This window comes from Elaeis guineensis, chromosome 16, assembly GCF_000442705.2.
Source record: "Elaeis guineensis isolate ETL-2024a chromosome 16, EG11, whole genome shotgun sequence".
In the NCBI taxonomy this organism is placed as follows: domain Eukaryota; kingdom Viridiplantae; phylum Streptophyta; class Magnoliopsida; order Arecales; family Arecaceae; genus Elaeis; species Elaeis guineensis.
This window is the reverse complement of record NC_026008.2, coordinates 7,096,863-7,114,564: the sequence shown is the minus strand read 5'-3', so window position 1 is coordinate 7,114,564 and position 17,702 is coordinate 7,096,863.

Below are 17,702 nucleotides of genomic sequence, written 5' to 3'. Positions count from 1 at the left end.
TCAAATCATATCATCTATCAGAAGTCTTTAACTTAAAGAATCAATATTCCTGACTTACTCAAAATAATCCAGATCACTATGCTTCCACTGCGCACTCTGTTGTAACAATCAAAATTTTTTAGGTTCATCAAAAAAAATTTTGATCAAATTATTTCTTTATCTTATTAATGAAAATGATCTAAAATTTCAAATTTCAATTGAAGCCAAAGATTAACTTCCGATTCTCATTCCTATTTTTGTTGGTGTACAATAATTTTGATTAACCCTTGAGTCCAATATCACATTCATAACCATCATATAGGTCTACTATAATCCAATATGAATCAAATTTTAATTATCATATCAATTCAGTTAGATAATTCCAAATCAAAATCCTATAAGTGAAATCAATGAGAAAATCCTTCGATGTTCCACCAAGTTAGGACATAATCAAAACATATAAGAATTTCAAATCATTATCTTTTCTAAAGTTTCTATCATTAAAATTCTTAATATCTATCAAGTATCCTTTCATAACAATCATACAACCCTCAAAAAAAAAGATCAAATCTCCATTTAATAGTAGATTCAATCAGGGACCTCATTAACAAAAATAAAGGAACTCCATATCAATTTCTAAATTCATAATTTTAAATTATAAATTCACATGGGTCCCATAATCTCGAATAAATATAAATTAGATCTTTTATCTTAATCTAAAGATAGCAGTCTTTTACTAACAACCTCAACAACAATATCAGAGAATTTCTTGATCAACTTAGATACAAAATCTTTAAATTGAAATTTTATACGCATCATATAGTCTCCAAGAGACACAAATAAGATCTATTATTTAGATCTAAGGATGATAATCAAAGATTTCAGCACAATGAATATCCTACAATCTCATAATTGATTTCATCAATAAGAAATAGACTTTTTTATATTATCTCCAAATATGTATTCATCCTAATATGCCACTTTATACATGATCTACATATCAAGTTCAATTTTGATAAATATTCTTAGCAAGTATCATAAAAGACTTTCTAAGTCCATCCATTAATGCTCTAATATCACTTTAATTATCATGCCTCTGATCTGAGATCACGAGTCAGAGGTCATAGCAACCGCTGCATACTCATAGGGAGATCTCCCCATAAGCATGCAAGATATTTTATCATGTTATCATAATACAACAGTAGAATAATTAGTCAATAATTTAAATCAAAAATATAACAATCTATGTTCCAACTTTAATATCTCAATAAATTATATAATGTTCAATAGGCTTTACATCAATTTCAATAAGACTTTCAATCTAAAATAAAAGTATGGAGGTTCTGCTTCTAATCACTCTTCCATTTATATTTTGTATCATCTTAATTTTTTAATATCTATAAAAATAGTAAAATAAGAGGTAATGACCTAGATAATCTAGTAAGCAATAATCACTTTAAATAGATTTCATCATGCATTAAAGTAAATCATTTATAGAAAATAAGCATATAGAGTTCATCAATTTGAAATCAATTTCAATCATGCAATATAATTCATGCTAAATTTATTTTTTTTCAAAAATTTGAGTTTTTTTTTAATTTTAATTTTTTTTATTCTTAAGTTTTTTTCATCAATCATGAGCTATGATCATATTTTTCTTATGGTAGGGTCATAATACCGCGTATCATCTTGTGGTGAGCTGCGAATCATCTGACAGCAAAGTTTTTCAAAATTGCTTGTTAGATTTTGATCATGCAATAAAAAATAATTTTTAAAATTTTAAAATTAAATAAGTCAATAGCTGTAAATATAAAACTATCGAGCCAAAACTCAAATCCTAGAATCACCTTGCCGATGTCGATCAAAACAAAATGAGCATGCAAAAAGAGATAGAATTTTTTACTTTCACCAAAATAATAATGTGGCACATTAGTGATCTCCATAAGACTCCAAAGTAGAAGCCCTCCAATGGTGATCCACACGAAAGTTGGCCAAGATCCTTCCTAACCGATGCATCGCCGCAGCCTTGTCTTCTCAAGAACACTGTTAGCTTCGAACTCAAGAAATTATCACGTCAAAGCCCAGTCGCCTCCAAACTTATCACCAAGATTACATTAGAAAGACACTCTTCAGATGTCTCACAACTTAGGATTTAATTTTTGGCTCTAACATATAGAAAAACCAAACCTTAGGGCACACTAGCAACACTTGCTAATTCTCTCATCACCCTTCTTACAACTTTTGCCACTCAAGTTCTCCTTGTCTTTTTCTCAGATTTCTTCCAAAATTTTCTCTCTGATTTACATGCCACTTATCTATAGTTTCAACTCAAAATCCCAGCACTTAGGCCATATGGGACATCCCATATAAATAAGGGACCAAGAGACATGAGATGGGACCAAGGGGCACCAACCTTTAGCACTCTACTTTCTCATTAGGTGAATAAATTTATCATGTAGAATTATGATGCAAGAGAGCCTTCACACAGAAGGGCTCTTCCTCTTCTATGTGCCATAAAATCTTCATCTTAAATTGGCAACAAATCATAGGAATTCTGATTGATCATTTAAGGCAACGTGTTAATATAAGAGTCTTCACGAAGAAGGACTCTTCATCTTCACATGCTAAAATGAGTGGGGCAGCATTAATTTTTTAGTGTGGCATCTGGTGGGCATAGAGGAGTCTTTCTTCAGTTGAAACTATTTTAAGTTGGATAAGAATCCAATCAAGATAGACCCAATCCCATTAGGTCAAAGACAATTGGTCTAGGTTAGCTCAAACACTTTGATCTAAACCAATTTAGGAACTTGGGTTAATACAATATGCTAGCATATCAAATTAATCTTTAAAATTTATATTAAACTCTAATTAATTAGATCAAAATCAAATCTTAAAATATGTGACTTATTGGATTATAAATCTAGCCAGCAGTGGATCAAGATTTTCGATGTAACCCTAATCCGATCAGATTAGGTCACCCGAAGAGTCCCAATCAATTAGGACTCTTCCTAATTGATTTCAGAATTAAACTCTTTTAATTCTGATGAGTCTAAAAGTCAAGATTGATGTCTAGCAATATGTCATGACTACTTGAAAGATTTAAAATTTTATTAAAAAATTATCAAAATACCCTTCAGTGGCAAGTTATCGTGTAATTCAATCCTTCAGTCAAACAACATCCCATATGAGCTGTGGGTATAAAAATATATCAAATATAATCACTTATCTTTATGTATCTCAATTAGAAGGTGATGATATATTAAAAATTTTTTTCTAATTATCATCCTACTTTGGCCAAAGACTTCTAGAATCACCCACCTATGAGATCACATAGGATGTTTGCTCCCCTTATTAGGAGTGATTGATCCCTTATTGATCACTCACAACCTCCATATATATTTTACCATATCCAGATCACCCCATACAAGGATCAAAGAACCAAATTAGGAAATAAACTAAAATATGGATCCATGCACATAAGGTACTATGGTGATCTCAGATCAAAAGATCACTTACATAGCTCCCACTAAAGAATTATCAGTTGACATATAAATAAGACTCCATCTGATGTTCTCTCGTAGGTCTATTCAGTGAATTCATTTTGTAATGAGCACCCAAATCCTTATATTAGTATCACCACATAAGTGGTTGTGAGATCAACCACCCTTATTTTTTAGCATACATAGGACATGCCAGTCTTACCGATATTATTGATCTCTGACTCAATGAACCAATGATTAAAAATATTTTAGGTCATGGCTATCAAAAATTGAGATCTCACTGGCGTGATCTCATTGAAGTGAAAATAGGTAGTTCAAAGCATGTATTTTTAAACTTTTACAGTGAAATAATAAAAGATTAAATATTTTAATTTTCTAAACATATCTTAGATCAAATTTAAACTACTATTAAGGATCTATAATATAAAAAATTTATATATAAAATCTGATATAAAATAGAAAATTACATCGACCACATCGATGTCCTGAATCTGATCTAACTTTTAGATTATGTCGGTAGAGTTCAGAACTCATCACCTTTTTATGGGTTGATGATCTTCACTGCTGGTAAGCATGGTATAAAATTCTCACTAATGTCAAGCAGCCGCACAGGTAGTCCAACCTTTACAGATCATCCACTCGAATCTCTGATTGGATCTTCCTTCGCGGGAGTGCTAGCTCGCGTCGAAGGCTTTGAATGGCTGATCCAAGCTCCTTTCTTTGGATCTTTCAGACTCTTTTGGATCAGAAGATGAAGCTTTATGAGAAGGTAGGAGTGTGAAAGATTGGACAAGACTCACTCTTGTATTTAACTTCTCATAAAATCTAGAGATGAAACCCTAGAACCCACAGCTTAAGCCCGAGAGGAAGAACACTTCCTCTGTTTCTCATGCATGAAAGCCCAACCCACTCTCAACCTTTTATGTCCCCTCTCTCTAGTTTCTCACACCAAAAATCCCTTCTAATCTTGCACAAAACTGATCCCCTTTTAAGGTTGGCATCCCATGGAAGATAAGGAGGTAGTTTCGGTTCAAATTCAAGTGTTGGTTGATCCTTATCACCAATTCAAATCAAATTTAAATTAAATTTTAAACCAAACTTTATCTTTATCTTATGAACTTAGAGAGAGATTGACCAACATTAGAATGGTATAAAAAATCTTACACAAAAATACTTTGTGCATGGAGAAATGTGGTAGCGTGAAGAGGAGAGTCTAACTCAATTTGGACTCTAGGTTTTCATTCAAATTCAAATCAATTTGAACTCAAATTTAAACCAACTAATTTTTAATTCAAAAGAACTTAGATGAAAATATAGAAAAATCTTCTAGACATAAAAAAAATCATATAAAATATTTTTCATGTGAAGAATAAGAGGGCACAGATAAAGGAGGTGCAAGAGATTCGAAATCGAATTATTTTTCTCATCCAATTAGATTCTTAACCCAACCAAATTAGGTTAAACCCAATTGGGCTATTAAACCTAATCTAATTAAGTAACAAATAGCTTTGATCAAATTTTAATCAAATCAAAAATTAATCGAGCTCAAATCTTGATCATATCAGGAATCGAACACCCTTAGCGATTAGGTCATCTCATAACCTAATCGGGTCAAATTAAATTGAATCCAATTCAATTAGATTCGATTCAAACCTCAATGCTCAATCAAACTGAGTTAATTAATAATATAATTACTAATTAATCCTCCCATAATTCATCAATAATTAATGAATTGATTTATTACAATTTTTGTACAAGATTAATTATCAATCGAATTGATTGTTTTATCCTGAAATGATTTTTAGTCGTTGATCAACCATATGATCAGTGAGAAACTTCTTTTGAGTGTGACCCCATAGGTTCGAACCTAAGCTGGTAGTATAAAAATAATCTTCTTATACCAATCAAAGTGACCATCTAGCAATGATATCCGACATCCGAATAGGTCGAATGATTGCAACGCATCATTTAAGAACCTATTGGCATATGGTTACCGTATAATTCATTCTTTTGACCCAAATGCTCAAGGTGACCTAGGATTTAACTGCCAACCCTGATATGGTCATCCATATTGTATTTTAATTTTTAAAATCTATCACATGGATTACTCCAGCCAAGGTTTTACTGAATTGAAGCACACTGATACGTTAACTCCTACTTAATCGGAGGGGTCAATTCCATTATGACTCACATACTGACTTCGCAAGTACTTGACTATGCCCAAAAATTTTTCATCACTGAATTAAAAATTCAGGTAGTCCGACATCAAAGTATAGTAAGTTGCTTGCAAATCACCATTACGATCTTAGGTCAAAGGGACACTTATACCCATATCCTTTGCGAGCTACTCTTGACAGTAGAGTGCTCAGCAATTGGTCATATTCAGTGAGATGTACTCCTACATCTCACTTGCATGCCATGCCAATGTCTTCACACTCCTTGGTTAAGAGGACGACCAACGTACATGGCATACAACAACCTATACTTGATATAGCTATTATCCTAATAATAGTGCATCATTTGGTCATGAATTTAAGATTTAATGACTAAATGATATATCCTCCTATATTGAATCAAATAGTCCTAAGGACTTCATCACATAACAGAAGTTAAAAATAAAATGTACACAATGATGAGAAAACTAAATAATATTTATCAATTCAATAATTTATATATAATTACAATGATAAGTACAACCGTCAACAGACTGATGATTAATTTTGGAACACAATTTCCAACAACTCTCTCTTGGACTAAAGCCAATCGATACAGTATCGTATACCCATCTTTGATTTGTAGTCTTCAAACTCCTTGACATCAAGGGCTTTAGTAAATGAGTCGGTCAGGTTCTCCTTTCCATCGATCTTCTGAAGCTTGATATCACCTCAATCCACAATCTCTCAGACTAGGTGGTAGTGACGCAGAATATGCTTGGTCTGCTGATATGACTTTGATTCTTTTACTTGAGCAATGGCACTAGTACTGTCGCAGTACAACAAGATGGGGCCATCAAGGGAGGGTGCCACTCTGAGCTCGTTGATGAACTTTCATAACCACACAGCTTTCTTTGCAGCATCGGATGCTGTGATATATTCCACCTCACAAGTAGAGTCGGCCATAGTGTGCTGCTTGAAACTTTTCTAACAGATTGCTCCACCGTTCAGGATATAAATATATCCCAACATGCTCTTACTATCGTCATGATCCGATTGAAAATTGAAGTCTGTAAATCCCATAAGTTTTAAGTTGGATTCTCCATAGATAAGCCACTGATCCTTAGTATTTCTCAAATACTTAAGGATAGTCTTTACGACCTTCCAGTGATTCTCATATGGATCGAACTGGTATCTACTTACTATTTCTAATGAGTATGCCACGTTCGATCGCGTACATGTCATGACGTACAAAATAAATTCCACTATCGAAGCATATAGAATTCTACTCATACACTCTCTCTTAAGGAGTTGGCGGACAATCACTCTTCGAGAGAGAAATTTCTTGACCTATCGAAAGATAGCCTTTCTTGAAATTCTCCATGCTGAACCTTTTCAGCACAGTATCAATGTACGTCGACTGGGATAATCCAAGCAACCTTTTAGATCTATCTCTATAGATCTTCATCCCAAGGATGAAGGATGCTTCTCCCAAGTCTTTCATGGAGAATTATGATGACAACCAAACTTTTATTCCCTATAATGCAGGGATGTCATCCCGATTAAGAGAATATCATCGACATACAAAACAAGAAATACTACCACAGAGTTATTAATCTATTTATATATACAAGGTTCCTCTTCATTCTTAATGAAGCCATATGTTCTAATCACTTTATCAAAATACATGTTCTAACTCCGAGATGCCTACTTAAGTCCATAGATGGATCTTTGAAGCTTTCACACCTTAGACTCATCTGTGGATATGAAACCTTCAAGTTGTATCATATACATTTTTTTTTCTAGCTCTCCATTTAGGAAGGCTATTTTCATATCCATTTGTCAGATTTCATGGTTGAGATGTGCTGCTATCGCAAGCATTATCCAAATAGACTTGAGCATTATCACAGGAGAAATAATCTTGTCATAGTCAATACCATAATGCTGACGGTAATCTTTGACAACCAGACGGACTTTATAGATCTCCACCTTTCTGTCTGCACCCCGCTTCCTTTTGAAGATCCACTTACACCCTATGGATTTTATCCCTTCAGGTGGATCAACCAATATCCGTACATTATTGATTTTCATGGACTCCATTTCAAATTTCATGACTTTCAGCCACTTATCGGAGTCAGACCTCTGCATCGCATCCATATAGGTGATCGGATCCTCATTATTCTCTTCGAGTTCAATTGGATCTCCATCCCGATTAAGAAATCGTAGTATCTATCCAGTTAATGCGGTACTCTACTAGATCTCTTTAAAGATGTTTCTATGATAGGTTCCAGATTTGATCTAATCAAGTCCGACTTTATGGGTTTACTAGATTGTGTTGGTTCTTCTACCGATCGAACTTCATCAAGTTCAATCTTTGAGGCATTAGTTCCTTCATCAAGGAACTTCTTTTCTAAAAAGACTGCCCTATTACTGACGAACACCTTTTGTTCGTCAGTAAGGTAGAAGTAATATCCTTTGATCTTTTTTGAATATCCTACAAATAGATATTTGTCAGACTTAGATCCAAGCTTGTCAGTTTTCAAATGTTTGACATAAGCCAAATATCTCCAAATCCTAAGGTGAGAGAGTGCTGGCTTACGCCCGGTCCACATCTCATGTGGTGTTTTACTTACAGACTTACTTGAAATTTTATTTAAAATATAACAAGCTGACTCGAGTGTGTATCTCCAAAAAAAAATTGGCAGACTTGCAAAGTCCATCATGGATCGAACCATGTCTAACAGGATTTGATTCCTCCTTTCTGATACACTATTATGCTGTGGTATTTCAGAAGGAGTCCATTGTGAGAGAATCCCATTCTCTTCTAAGTATGTCAGAAACTCACTAGAGAGGTATTCTTCTTCTCGATCAGACTGAAGAGTTTTAATACTCTTTTCAGTTTGTTTTTCTACTTCATTACAGAATCGTTTGAACATTTCAAATAATTCTGACTTATGTGTCATTAAGTAGACATGCCCATACCTTGATAGATCGTCTATAAATGTAATGAAATAATAATATCTATCTCTGACATTAGTGTTCATCGGTCCACATACATTAGTATATATCAGATCTAAAACTTTACTGGCTCGCTCATCTTTTTAGCAAAAGGTGATTTGATCATTTTTTTCAAGAAGACAGGACTCACAGGTTGGGAGTGATTCACAATTACTAACTTCGAAGATTTCCTCTTGTGTCAATCTATTTATTCTATTCTTGTTAACATGACCTAACCTACAATGCTAAAGGTAGATATCAGAGACATCACTAATTTTAGGATGTTTGTTGGATGTGTATATTACACTAACAAGTTGTGACAATATGTAAATATCATTGTTCCACTGTCCATTCATCACATTAATACCATTCATAATGATATTAAAATTATTTCTTTTTATTGAAATTTCATAACCGTACAAGGCTAAAAAGCCTACAGAAATAATATTCAATAAAAAAGAAGGACAAAAATGACATTCACTTAGAAGAATTATATTAGACTTGAATATAAGCTTAATAGTTCCTAACGCTAGAACTGGAACTAATCTTCCATCTCCAACATTAAGGAATCTTTCGCTTTCTTCAAATCTCCTACTGACCTGCAGTCCCTGCAATGAATTGCAAATATTAAAAAGATTTTCGATATCTAATACCCAGGTAGTAGAATCACAAATTGAGAAATTACAAGGTGTTATCATATAATTACCTTGTCCAGCAATAACTTGCTTCTTTCTCGGCCTGTTCGGATCCAAGGAGGCAATGTATTGAGGATAATTTTTTTTTCAGTGCCCCTGCTTCTTGCAGTAGAAGCATTCTGCCTGACTCTAGTCAGACTTGAATTTTTTGGTCTAACTAGGATTGGGTGCCCAGCACTTTGCACCCTTCTCTTGTTCTTCTTTCCTTTCTTAAAGGGTCGACATTTAGAAGAAAATCCTCCCACAATATTTACCGACTTCTTTTACGGCTGGTGATCCTTCTCAAAGTTTTGCAGCAACCCTAGCAAACCGTGGTAGTTAACTGCAAAGGGAGGTAGGACTTGAGCAAAGAGTTCATAATAGCATCTTTCCCCAACTGCTCGTGTAAGAAAAAGCCAAGCTTGCTTAGGCACTCAATCATCTTGATTATATACGATACATGATTAGTGACTGATGCTCCTTCCCTCATTCAAGTGTTGAAGATGGCACAACTAGTCTTGTGCCTCTCAACATCATCGGATGTGTCGAAAGACTCATTCAATATTTGCAACATGTCCTGTGGCTGAGCATTCTCGAAACGATGGTTAAACTCATTATTCATCACCACCAGCATAATACAACAAACTGTAGTCCAATCATTGAGCCACTTCTGATAAGTGTCTATGATCAAGCTACATGCATTTGGAGCTGGCTCCTCGAGTACCAGATCAGTTAACACATACAAGATCCATTCATGCTTCAGGATAATTTTAAGCTTTTGATACCAGCTATCAAAATTTGGTCCTATCAATTTATCACTATTTAATAGTGATCAGAGTGACAAAGTGGTGGCCATAACTGCAAAAGAAAAATCAAAACCTAATCAGTATATGAATTGATTAAGCCTAAAGATATGGATTTTAGTCTAAAAGTTCTTCTACTATTTTATTCGAATTGATAGCCTCTATCTTCAATTCGAAGAATTACACTAATTCCTTAGTGGGTACTAGAATCCACTCAAGCCCAATCCTTGTGTACCCATGGGTAAGTTCTTAATCAATTATTTCACCAAATAATTTTTAGTATTCAATTTTGCCCCAGACACCTCTTCAGTAGGCATGTGGCGCCTCCACTGAAAGTTCTGGTTAGGTCCAACCATTAACATGCCAGAATTTAGTATATCTAACAAATAAGTGACCAGACCCGAGTATGGCTCGATCAACTTGACCATCATCAGAAAGACACAACTAAAATAACATATTATGAATGATAATTCCAATAGTCAGATGAGCACTAGGCGTGTGGCACATCTAATGATCATCTAAACCATTGGACTCACTATCACCCAACTTAATGGGAGGCTATGATCTAGTTATCACTATAACTATTTTATTTTTAGGGACCTAACAATTTTAGAGAATTTAATTAATTGAATTGAGAGATAAGAAAAGACTTCACCAAGTTAATCTTAATCCTCTCACTGACTTCACCAAGTTAGATTAAAGAAGATTAGGTAAAAGCTATCCAGCCAATCAGTTATAAATCCTCCCACTGACTTCACCAAGTCATGAAGAGGACCTAAGACAAGTCGAACAAGGGGCACCTAAATCAGTCACACTGATTTCCTAGTTAGCATGGGTCAACTCCAATCATTAAGTGATCTAATCAAAACATGATTCACCATGTTGGCCAGGTAAGTGAGATTGATGGGAGGGATATGCCATTAACTCGACATAGCTCAATCTAAGTGAGTAGCTCCAAATTAATGACCACCGATCAAAGCTGCCATACTTACTTTAAACACTAACTAGTTAGTCATTTCTAATTTGATCAACTTATAGACTTGGATTCGATCATGGAGTTACGATCAAAGTCTATATTGGTCTAATCAAAGATATGGACTTGACCAACTACATCTATTGAAATTGATCAAGAGAAGAAATTGACCCAATCAGAATTAACTTTTAATTAGATTTGATTAATTACTAACATGATCCATTATCAATGATTTCTAACCCTAGGTCTAATCCAGTTAAATAGACTTGACTCGAGTTAATCCATTAACCCATAAGTTATGAAATTAATGCCTTAGATCTTTGGTTTTCAAATCTAGATCACTTAATTCTCAATTAAATTTTGGGCTGATATGGGTTCGGGTTCGGTGTTTGAAAATAATTTTTAATTTTATAAAATATTTTTATAATCAATCATTTAATGATCAAGACTCTAATTTCAGATCTAATATATATTATTTTAGATATAAAATAAAATTTTAAATTTTTTTCATTGTTCATCATCATGGAAAAGATCATGCAGCATCCCTACATGTCATAGGAGATCCCATCGAATGGATAAATAAGATAGTAAAATCCTGATTTCTCCTATGATTGGATGGCTATGAGGATCTATCCAATCAGATTACTATACTACTCAGATTCAAAATTAACTATTTACATCTAATATAAATAATTAAAATTAGATTATATACAAAAAATTCATATCATAAGAAACCTTACTCTAATACCATCTGAAGCGAAAATAGATAGTTCAAAGCATGTATTTTTAAAATTTTATAGTGAAATAATAAAAGATTAAATATTTTAATCTTTTAAACATACCTTATATTAGATCTAAACTATCATTAAGGATCTATGATATAAAAAATTTATATATAAAATTTGATATAAAATAGAAAATTACATCGATCACATCGATGCCCTGAATCTGATATAACTTTTAGATTATGTCGGTAGAGTTCAAAACTCATCACCTTTTTACAAATTGATGATCTCTACTACTAGTAAGTATGGTATGAAGCTCTCACTGATGTCGAATAGCCGCATAGGTCGTTTGGCCTCTATAGATCATTCACTCGAAGCTCTGATTGGATCTTCCTTTGTGGGAGAGCTAGCTCGCATCGAAGGCTCTGGATGGCTGATCCAAGCTCCTTTCTTTGGATCTTCCGGACTTCTTTGGATGAGAAGATGAAGCTTTATAAGAAGGTGATGGTGTGAAAGATTGGACAAGACTCACTCTTGTATTTTTCTTCTCACAAAACTTAGAGATGAAACTTTAGAACCCATAGCTCAAACCCGAGAGGAAGAACACTTTCTCTGTTTCTCACGCACGAAAGTCCAACCCACTCTCAACTTTTTACATCCCCTCTCTCAAATTTTTCATGCCAAAAATTACTTCTAATCTTACACAAAACTGATCCCCTTTTAAGGTTGGCATCTCATGGAAGATAAGGATAAGAATAAGGTAGTTTCGGTTCAAATTCAAGTGTTGGTTAATCCTTATCGTCAATTCAAATCAAATTTGAATTAAATTTTGAAATAAATTTTATTATTATCTTATGAACTTAGAGAGGGGTCAACCAACATTAGAATAGTATAAAAAATCTCACACAAAAATATTTTATGCATGGAGAAATGTGGTGGAATGAAGAGGAGAGTCTAACTCAATTTTGACTCTAGATTTTCATTCAAATTCAAACCAATTTGAATTCAAATTTAAATCAATCAAATTTTAAATTAAAAAAACCTAGATGAAGATGTAGAAAAAACTTCTAAATATGAAAAAAAATTACATAAAATATTTCTCATGTGAAGAATAATAGGATGCAGATAAAGGAGGTGCAAGGGATTCAAATTCGAATTATTTTTCTCATCCAATTAGATTCTTGACCCAATCAAATTAGTTTAAACCTATTGGACCATTAAACCTAATCTAATTAAGTAGATAATAGCTTTAATCAAATTTTAATTAAATCAAAAATTAATCAAGCTCAAGTTCTAATCATACCAGGAATCGAATATTCTTAGCGATTAGGACATCTCATAACCTAATCGGGTCAAACCTGAAAGGTTTTAATGCAATGGTGGAAGCATGGATTTCAAAGCAATTATTATGAAATAATAAAATTAAAACCTAACTCCAAGATCACCTTATCAGAAATTAAACCATATAATATGCATTAATATCAAATAAAAGATATAGAAACATACCTCTTATCGCTAAACCCTGATTTGTGCTTAGTTGCCGGCAGTAATTTGTTTGGGTTTCCATAAGGTGCCCACGTGTTCACCCTCCAACGTTGATCCACACGGGGACTCGATCAACTCTCTAGCACTTATTAGAAAGTATTCTGTAATTAAATTCTGATTTATCAGAATTTAAATGCAATTTGGGCAGAACCTCCTTTCTTGGCTTTTGCTGTCACACTGTTGGACCTTATCTTTCCTTTCTTTCTTGCTCCTTGTCTCCTTAATTTTTATTCTAATTCTCTAAGCCTTTTGGAAGATTTCTTGTCCTTTATTAGGACCTTATCTAGGCTAGAGAGAAGGAATAAAGAAAATTGGACAAACAGAGCCTCTTGTAAGAAAGAAAGAAAGTTTCTTGAATCCCCGAGACTCCTCGGCGTGCACCCCCATTTATATTGCACGTAAAGGTGCAATCCAAAACATCTCATGCCCTCTTACAATTTATCTCACACCTCTTGTCTATTTCTCATGCCCCATAAGTTAAGAAATGCCATGTGTACATCAAAATTGGGTTGAAGAGACGCCTTATTTCAGAAAGACTCTTCGATCTTAACTTACGGTGTTCAGATGAGAAGTCACGAAGCTTCTCTTATTGGCGCCATCAACCCATGCCTTTGGATCTGGAAGGAAGCCCATCCAATGGCCAAGATATATGGTGCCAATTTGAAGAATGGCGCAAGAGATTAATGGGCGTGGATAATTTCAAACTTATCTCCCCATTTGAATTTTCAAAGGGGCGCTTTCAAGAGGTGGCGCATGGATTTAATCCTTATCCCTTTCTTAATTCTTCTACGATGAGTTTAATACTCAGAAGGACTCTTAGGCACCTCCTAAGATATCTAAAATATATTCATAGAATAAAGGTTACGGAGAAAAATAGGATAGACCTTATCTAAAGGTGGCGCCAACTCCATCCATGCGCCATGTGGCTCATGCGCATGGATTCAAATCCACATGCCAAGAGAGAGACTCTTAGGCATGTGGTTCCCTGGTTTTTGGCACCCAACAGCAAGCCCAATTAAAACACTTCGAACCCACTTCAAGACCAAATCCAATTTGGCTCAAATTGGTTCTAAATTAGCCCAAATCGGAACCCGATTCGAATTCGATTCGAATCTAAATGCTAGGGTTTGCAACATGTGCTAGCATGTTCAACTTGCAAACATGGTTTAATCAAATTAAACCCATGATTAATTCTCTTTGTGTGTGACCCATTGGGTTCCACATCTAGCTAGCAGTGAGTCCAGGTGTAATTTAAACTAATTTGGTTAGAACACAGTCTAGCCGATTTAGGTCAAATCAAGCTGAACCATTTTGATCAATCAGAACAGCTTTTAATTAATGATCGAATTAAACTTTTTAATTTGATCAAACTCACAAGACATGATTGACGTCTAGCAATGTATCATGTCTACCTAGTAGATATAGAATTTTGATGGAAATACCAAAAATACCCTTCAGTGAAAATTACTGTGCAACTTGATCTTACGATCATCCTGCATCCCGAATATAAGTTTGGGTATGAAAAAATATCAAACCTAATTTTATATTCATATTTCTTTTGATCAAATAATAATGATTCGATTTATAAAATATTAGAAACCATTTCTAATTTTTTTTTTATAATGCTTTGATCAAAGTCTTCCTGAATCATTATTTGATTGAAGCAGATAGGATGCGATCTCTCTTACTAGGAGCGATCGTTTCCATATTGACCTACTCACAACCTTCATAAGCAATCCATCATATCCAGAACATCTTGTACATGATTAAATCATGAATGAGTATGATCCAAAATATGGATTCATGCTTATAAGGTTCTATGGCAGTCTCAGGTCAAAAGATTTACATGCACAATTCCCACTACAAGAAAAAATCTGTTGACATGTAGATAAGACTCCATCAGATATTCTTTAATTGGATCAATTCAGTAAATTCATTCTCTAATGAACACTTACATCCTTATATTAGTGTCATACACAAGTAATTGTGAGATTAATTACCCTCTCTGCTGAACATACACAGGATGTACCAGTCTTACCGAAAACATTGATCCCCTACTCAATGTTCCATCGACTAGGAATATTTAAAATTAGAGTTTTAAGGTTTTAGGTCTCACTTGGTATGATCGCATCATAACCCTAAAATCATAGCCCTAATTTATGGGGTTCATCAAAATAAGATGCAGCATATGATGAACTAAATGCCTTTATTTATTTAAAACATCAGTACATGAGTTGTCGGGAGACAAAAATATCTATCTATTTATACATTTTGATTGGCTTATAGGGCATATTCCTTTCAATCTCTCACTTGCACTAAAGCCAATCTTCTTTATATTTCACCCCATACAATCTAGATGGCGATCGAATTGCTGCTGTGGTAAAGCTTTAGTGAATGGATCCGCTATGTTGTTCTTTGTGTCTACTCGTTCAATAATAACATCTTGTCTTTCAATTATTTCACGAACGAGATGGAAGCATCTCAAAATGTACTTGGATTTATGGTGAGACCTGGGTTCCTTTGCTTGAGCAACTGCTCCAGTATTATCACAATAAAGTGGTACTGGGTTCTCAATCTCAGGAACAATGCCTAATTCAGTGATGAACTTCTTCATCCAGACAGCTTCCTTGGCGGTTTCACTTGCAGCTATGTATTCTGCCTCTATGGTTGAGTCAGCTACTGTTTGCTGCTTAGAACTCTTCCAACTCACTGCTCCACCATTCAAAGTAAAGACATATCCTGAAATGGATTTGCTATCATCTGGGTCTGATTGAAAACTAGAATCAGAGTATCCTTCTAGTTTAAGATCAAATCCACCATATATGAGAAAAATATCCTTAGTCCTTCTTAAGTACTTTAGAATATTTTTCACAGCCTTCCAATGATCTTCTCCTGGATCAGCCTGAAATCTACTGGCTATGCCTAAGGCATAAGCTACATCAAGCCTGGTACATAACATAGCATACATTATTGATCCTACAGCCGAAGCATAAGGAATAGAACTCATTCTATTTCTCTCTTCAGTTGTCTTAGGAGACATCTTCTTAGAGAGATGTATGCCTTGACTCATGGGTAAATAACCTCTTTTACTTTCATTCATACTGAATCTTTTCAGTATTAAGTTAATGTACCTAGATTGAGATAAGCCTAGCATCCTTTTAGATCTATCTCTATAGATCTTTATACCAAGTATATAGGATGCTTCCCCCAAGTCTTTCATGAAAAACTTATTTGATAGCCATAATTTGACTGTTTGTAACATTGGGATATCATTCCCAATAAGGAGTATGTCATCTACATACAGAACCAAAAAAACTAGGGCACTCCCACTAGTCTTCTTATACACATAAGGTTCATCCACATTTTTGATGAAGCCAAATTCTTTGATTGTTACATCAAAGCGGATGTTCCAACTCCTTGAGGCTTGCTTTAATCCATAAATGGATTTCTTAAGCTTGCATACTAGATTTGGTCTGTCATTTGAGACAAAACCCTCTGACTATGACATGTAGACCTCCTCTTCTAGAAAACCATTTAAGAAGGCGGTCTTCACATCCATTTGCCATATTTCATAATCATAGTATGCTGCTATTGCAAGCATTATCCAAATAGATTTAAGCATGGCAACAGGTGAAAAAGTTTCATCATAATCAATACCCTATTTTTGTCTGAAACCTTTAGCTACCAATCTAGCTTTATAAGTTTCTATTTGACCATCTGCTCCAATCTTTTTCTTATAGACCCATTTGCACCCAATAGGGTTTACCCCTTCTGGTGCATCAATCAAAGTCCATACTTTGTTGGTGTACATGGATTTCATTTCGGATTTCATAGCATCCTGCCATCTGTCTGAGTCCTTACTCATGACAGCTTCTGTATAGGTCAAAGGTTCGTCATTCTCAATGACTTGGGCTTCATTATTCTCAATAATGAACCCATACCTTATAGGTGCATGTCGTACCCTCTCTGACCTACGGATAGGAGTTATGTGTTCTAGTTCTTCTTTATTTATGTGAATATTTGGTTGAGAAATATCTATTTGTTTTTGTTGAACTTCATTAATTTTAATATTTCTTCCACTGCCTCTTTCTAGGATAAATTCTTTCTCCATAAAGGTGGCATGCCTACTTACAAATATCTTTTGTTCAGTAGGGTGGTAGAATAGATATCCAATACTATCCTTAGGATATCCTACAAACAAACATTTATCTGCTCTAGTATCTAGTTTATGTCCAAAATTTTTTTTGACATATGCTGAACATCCCCATATCTTAAAATATTTAAGATTGGGTTTCTTTCCTCTCCATATTTCATATGGAGTGCTAGATACAGATTTAGAAGGTACTCTATTCA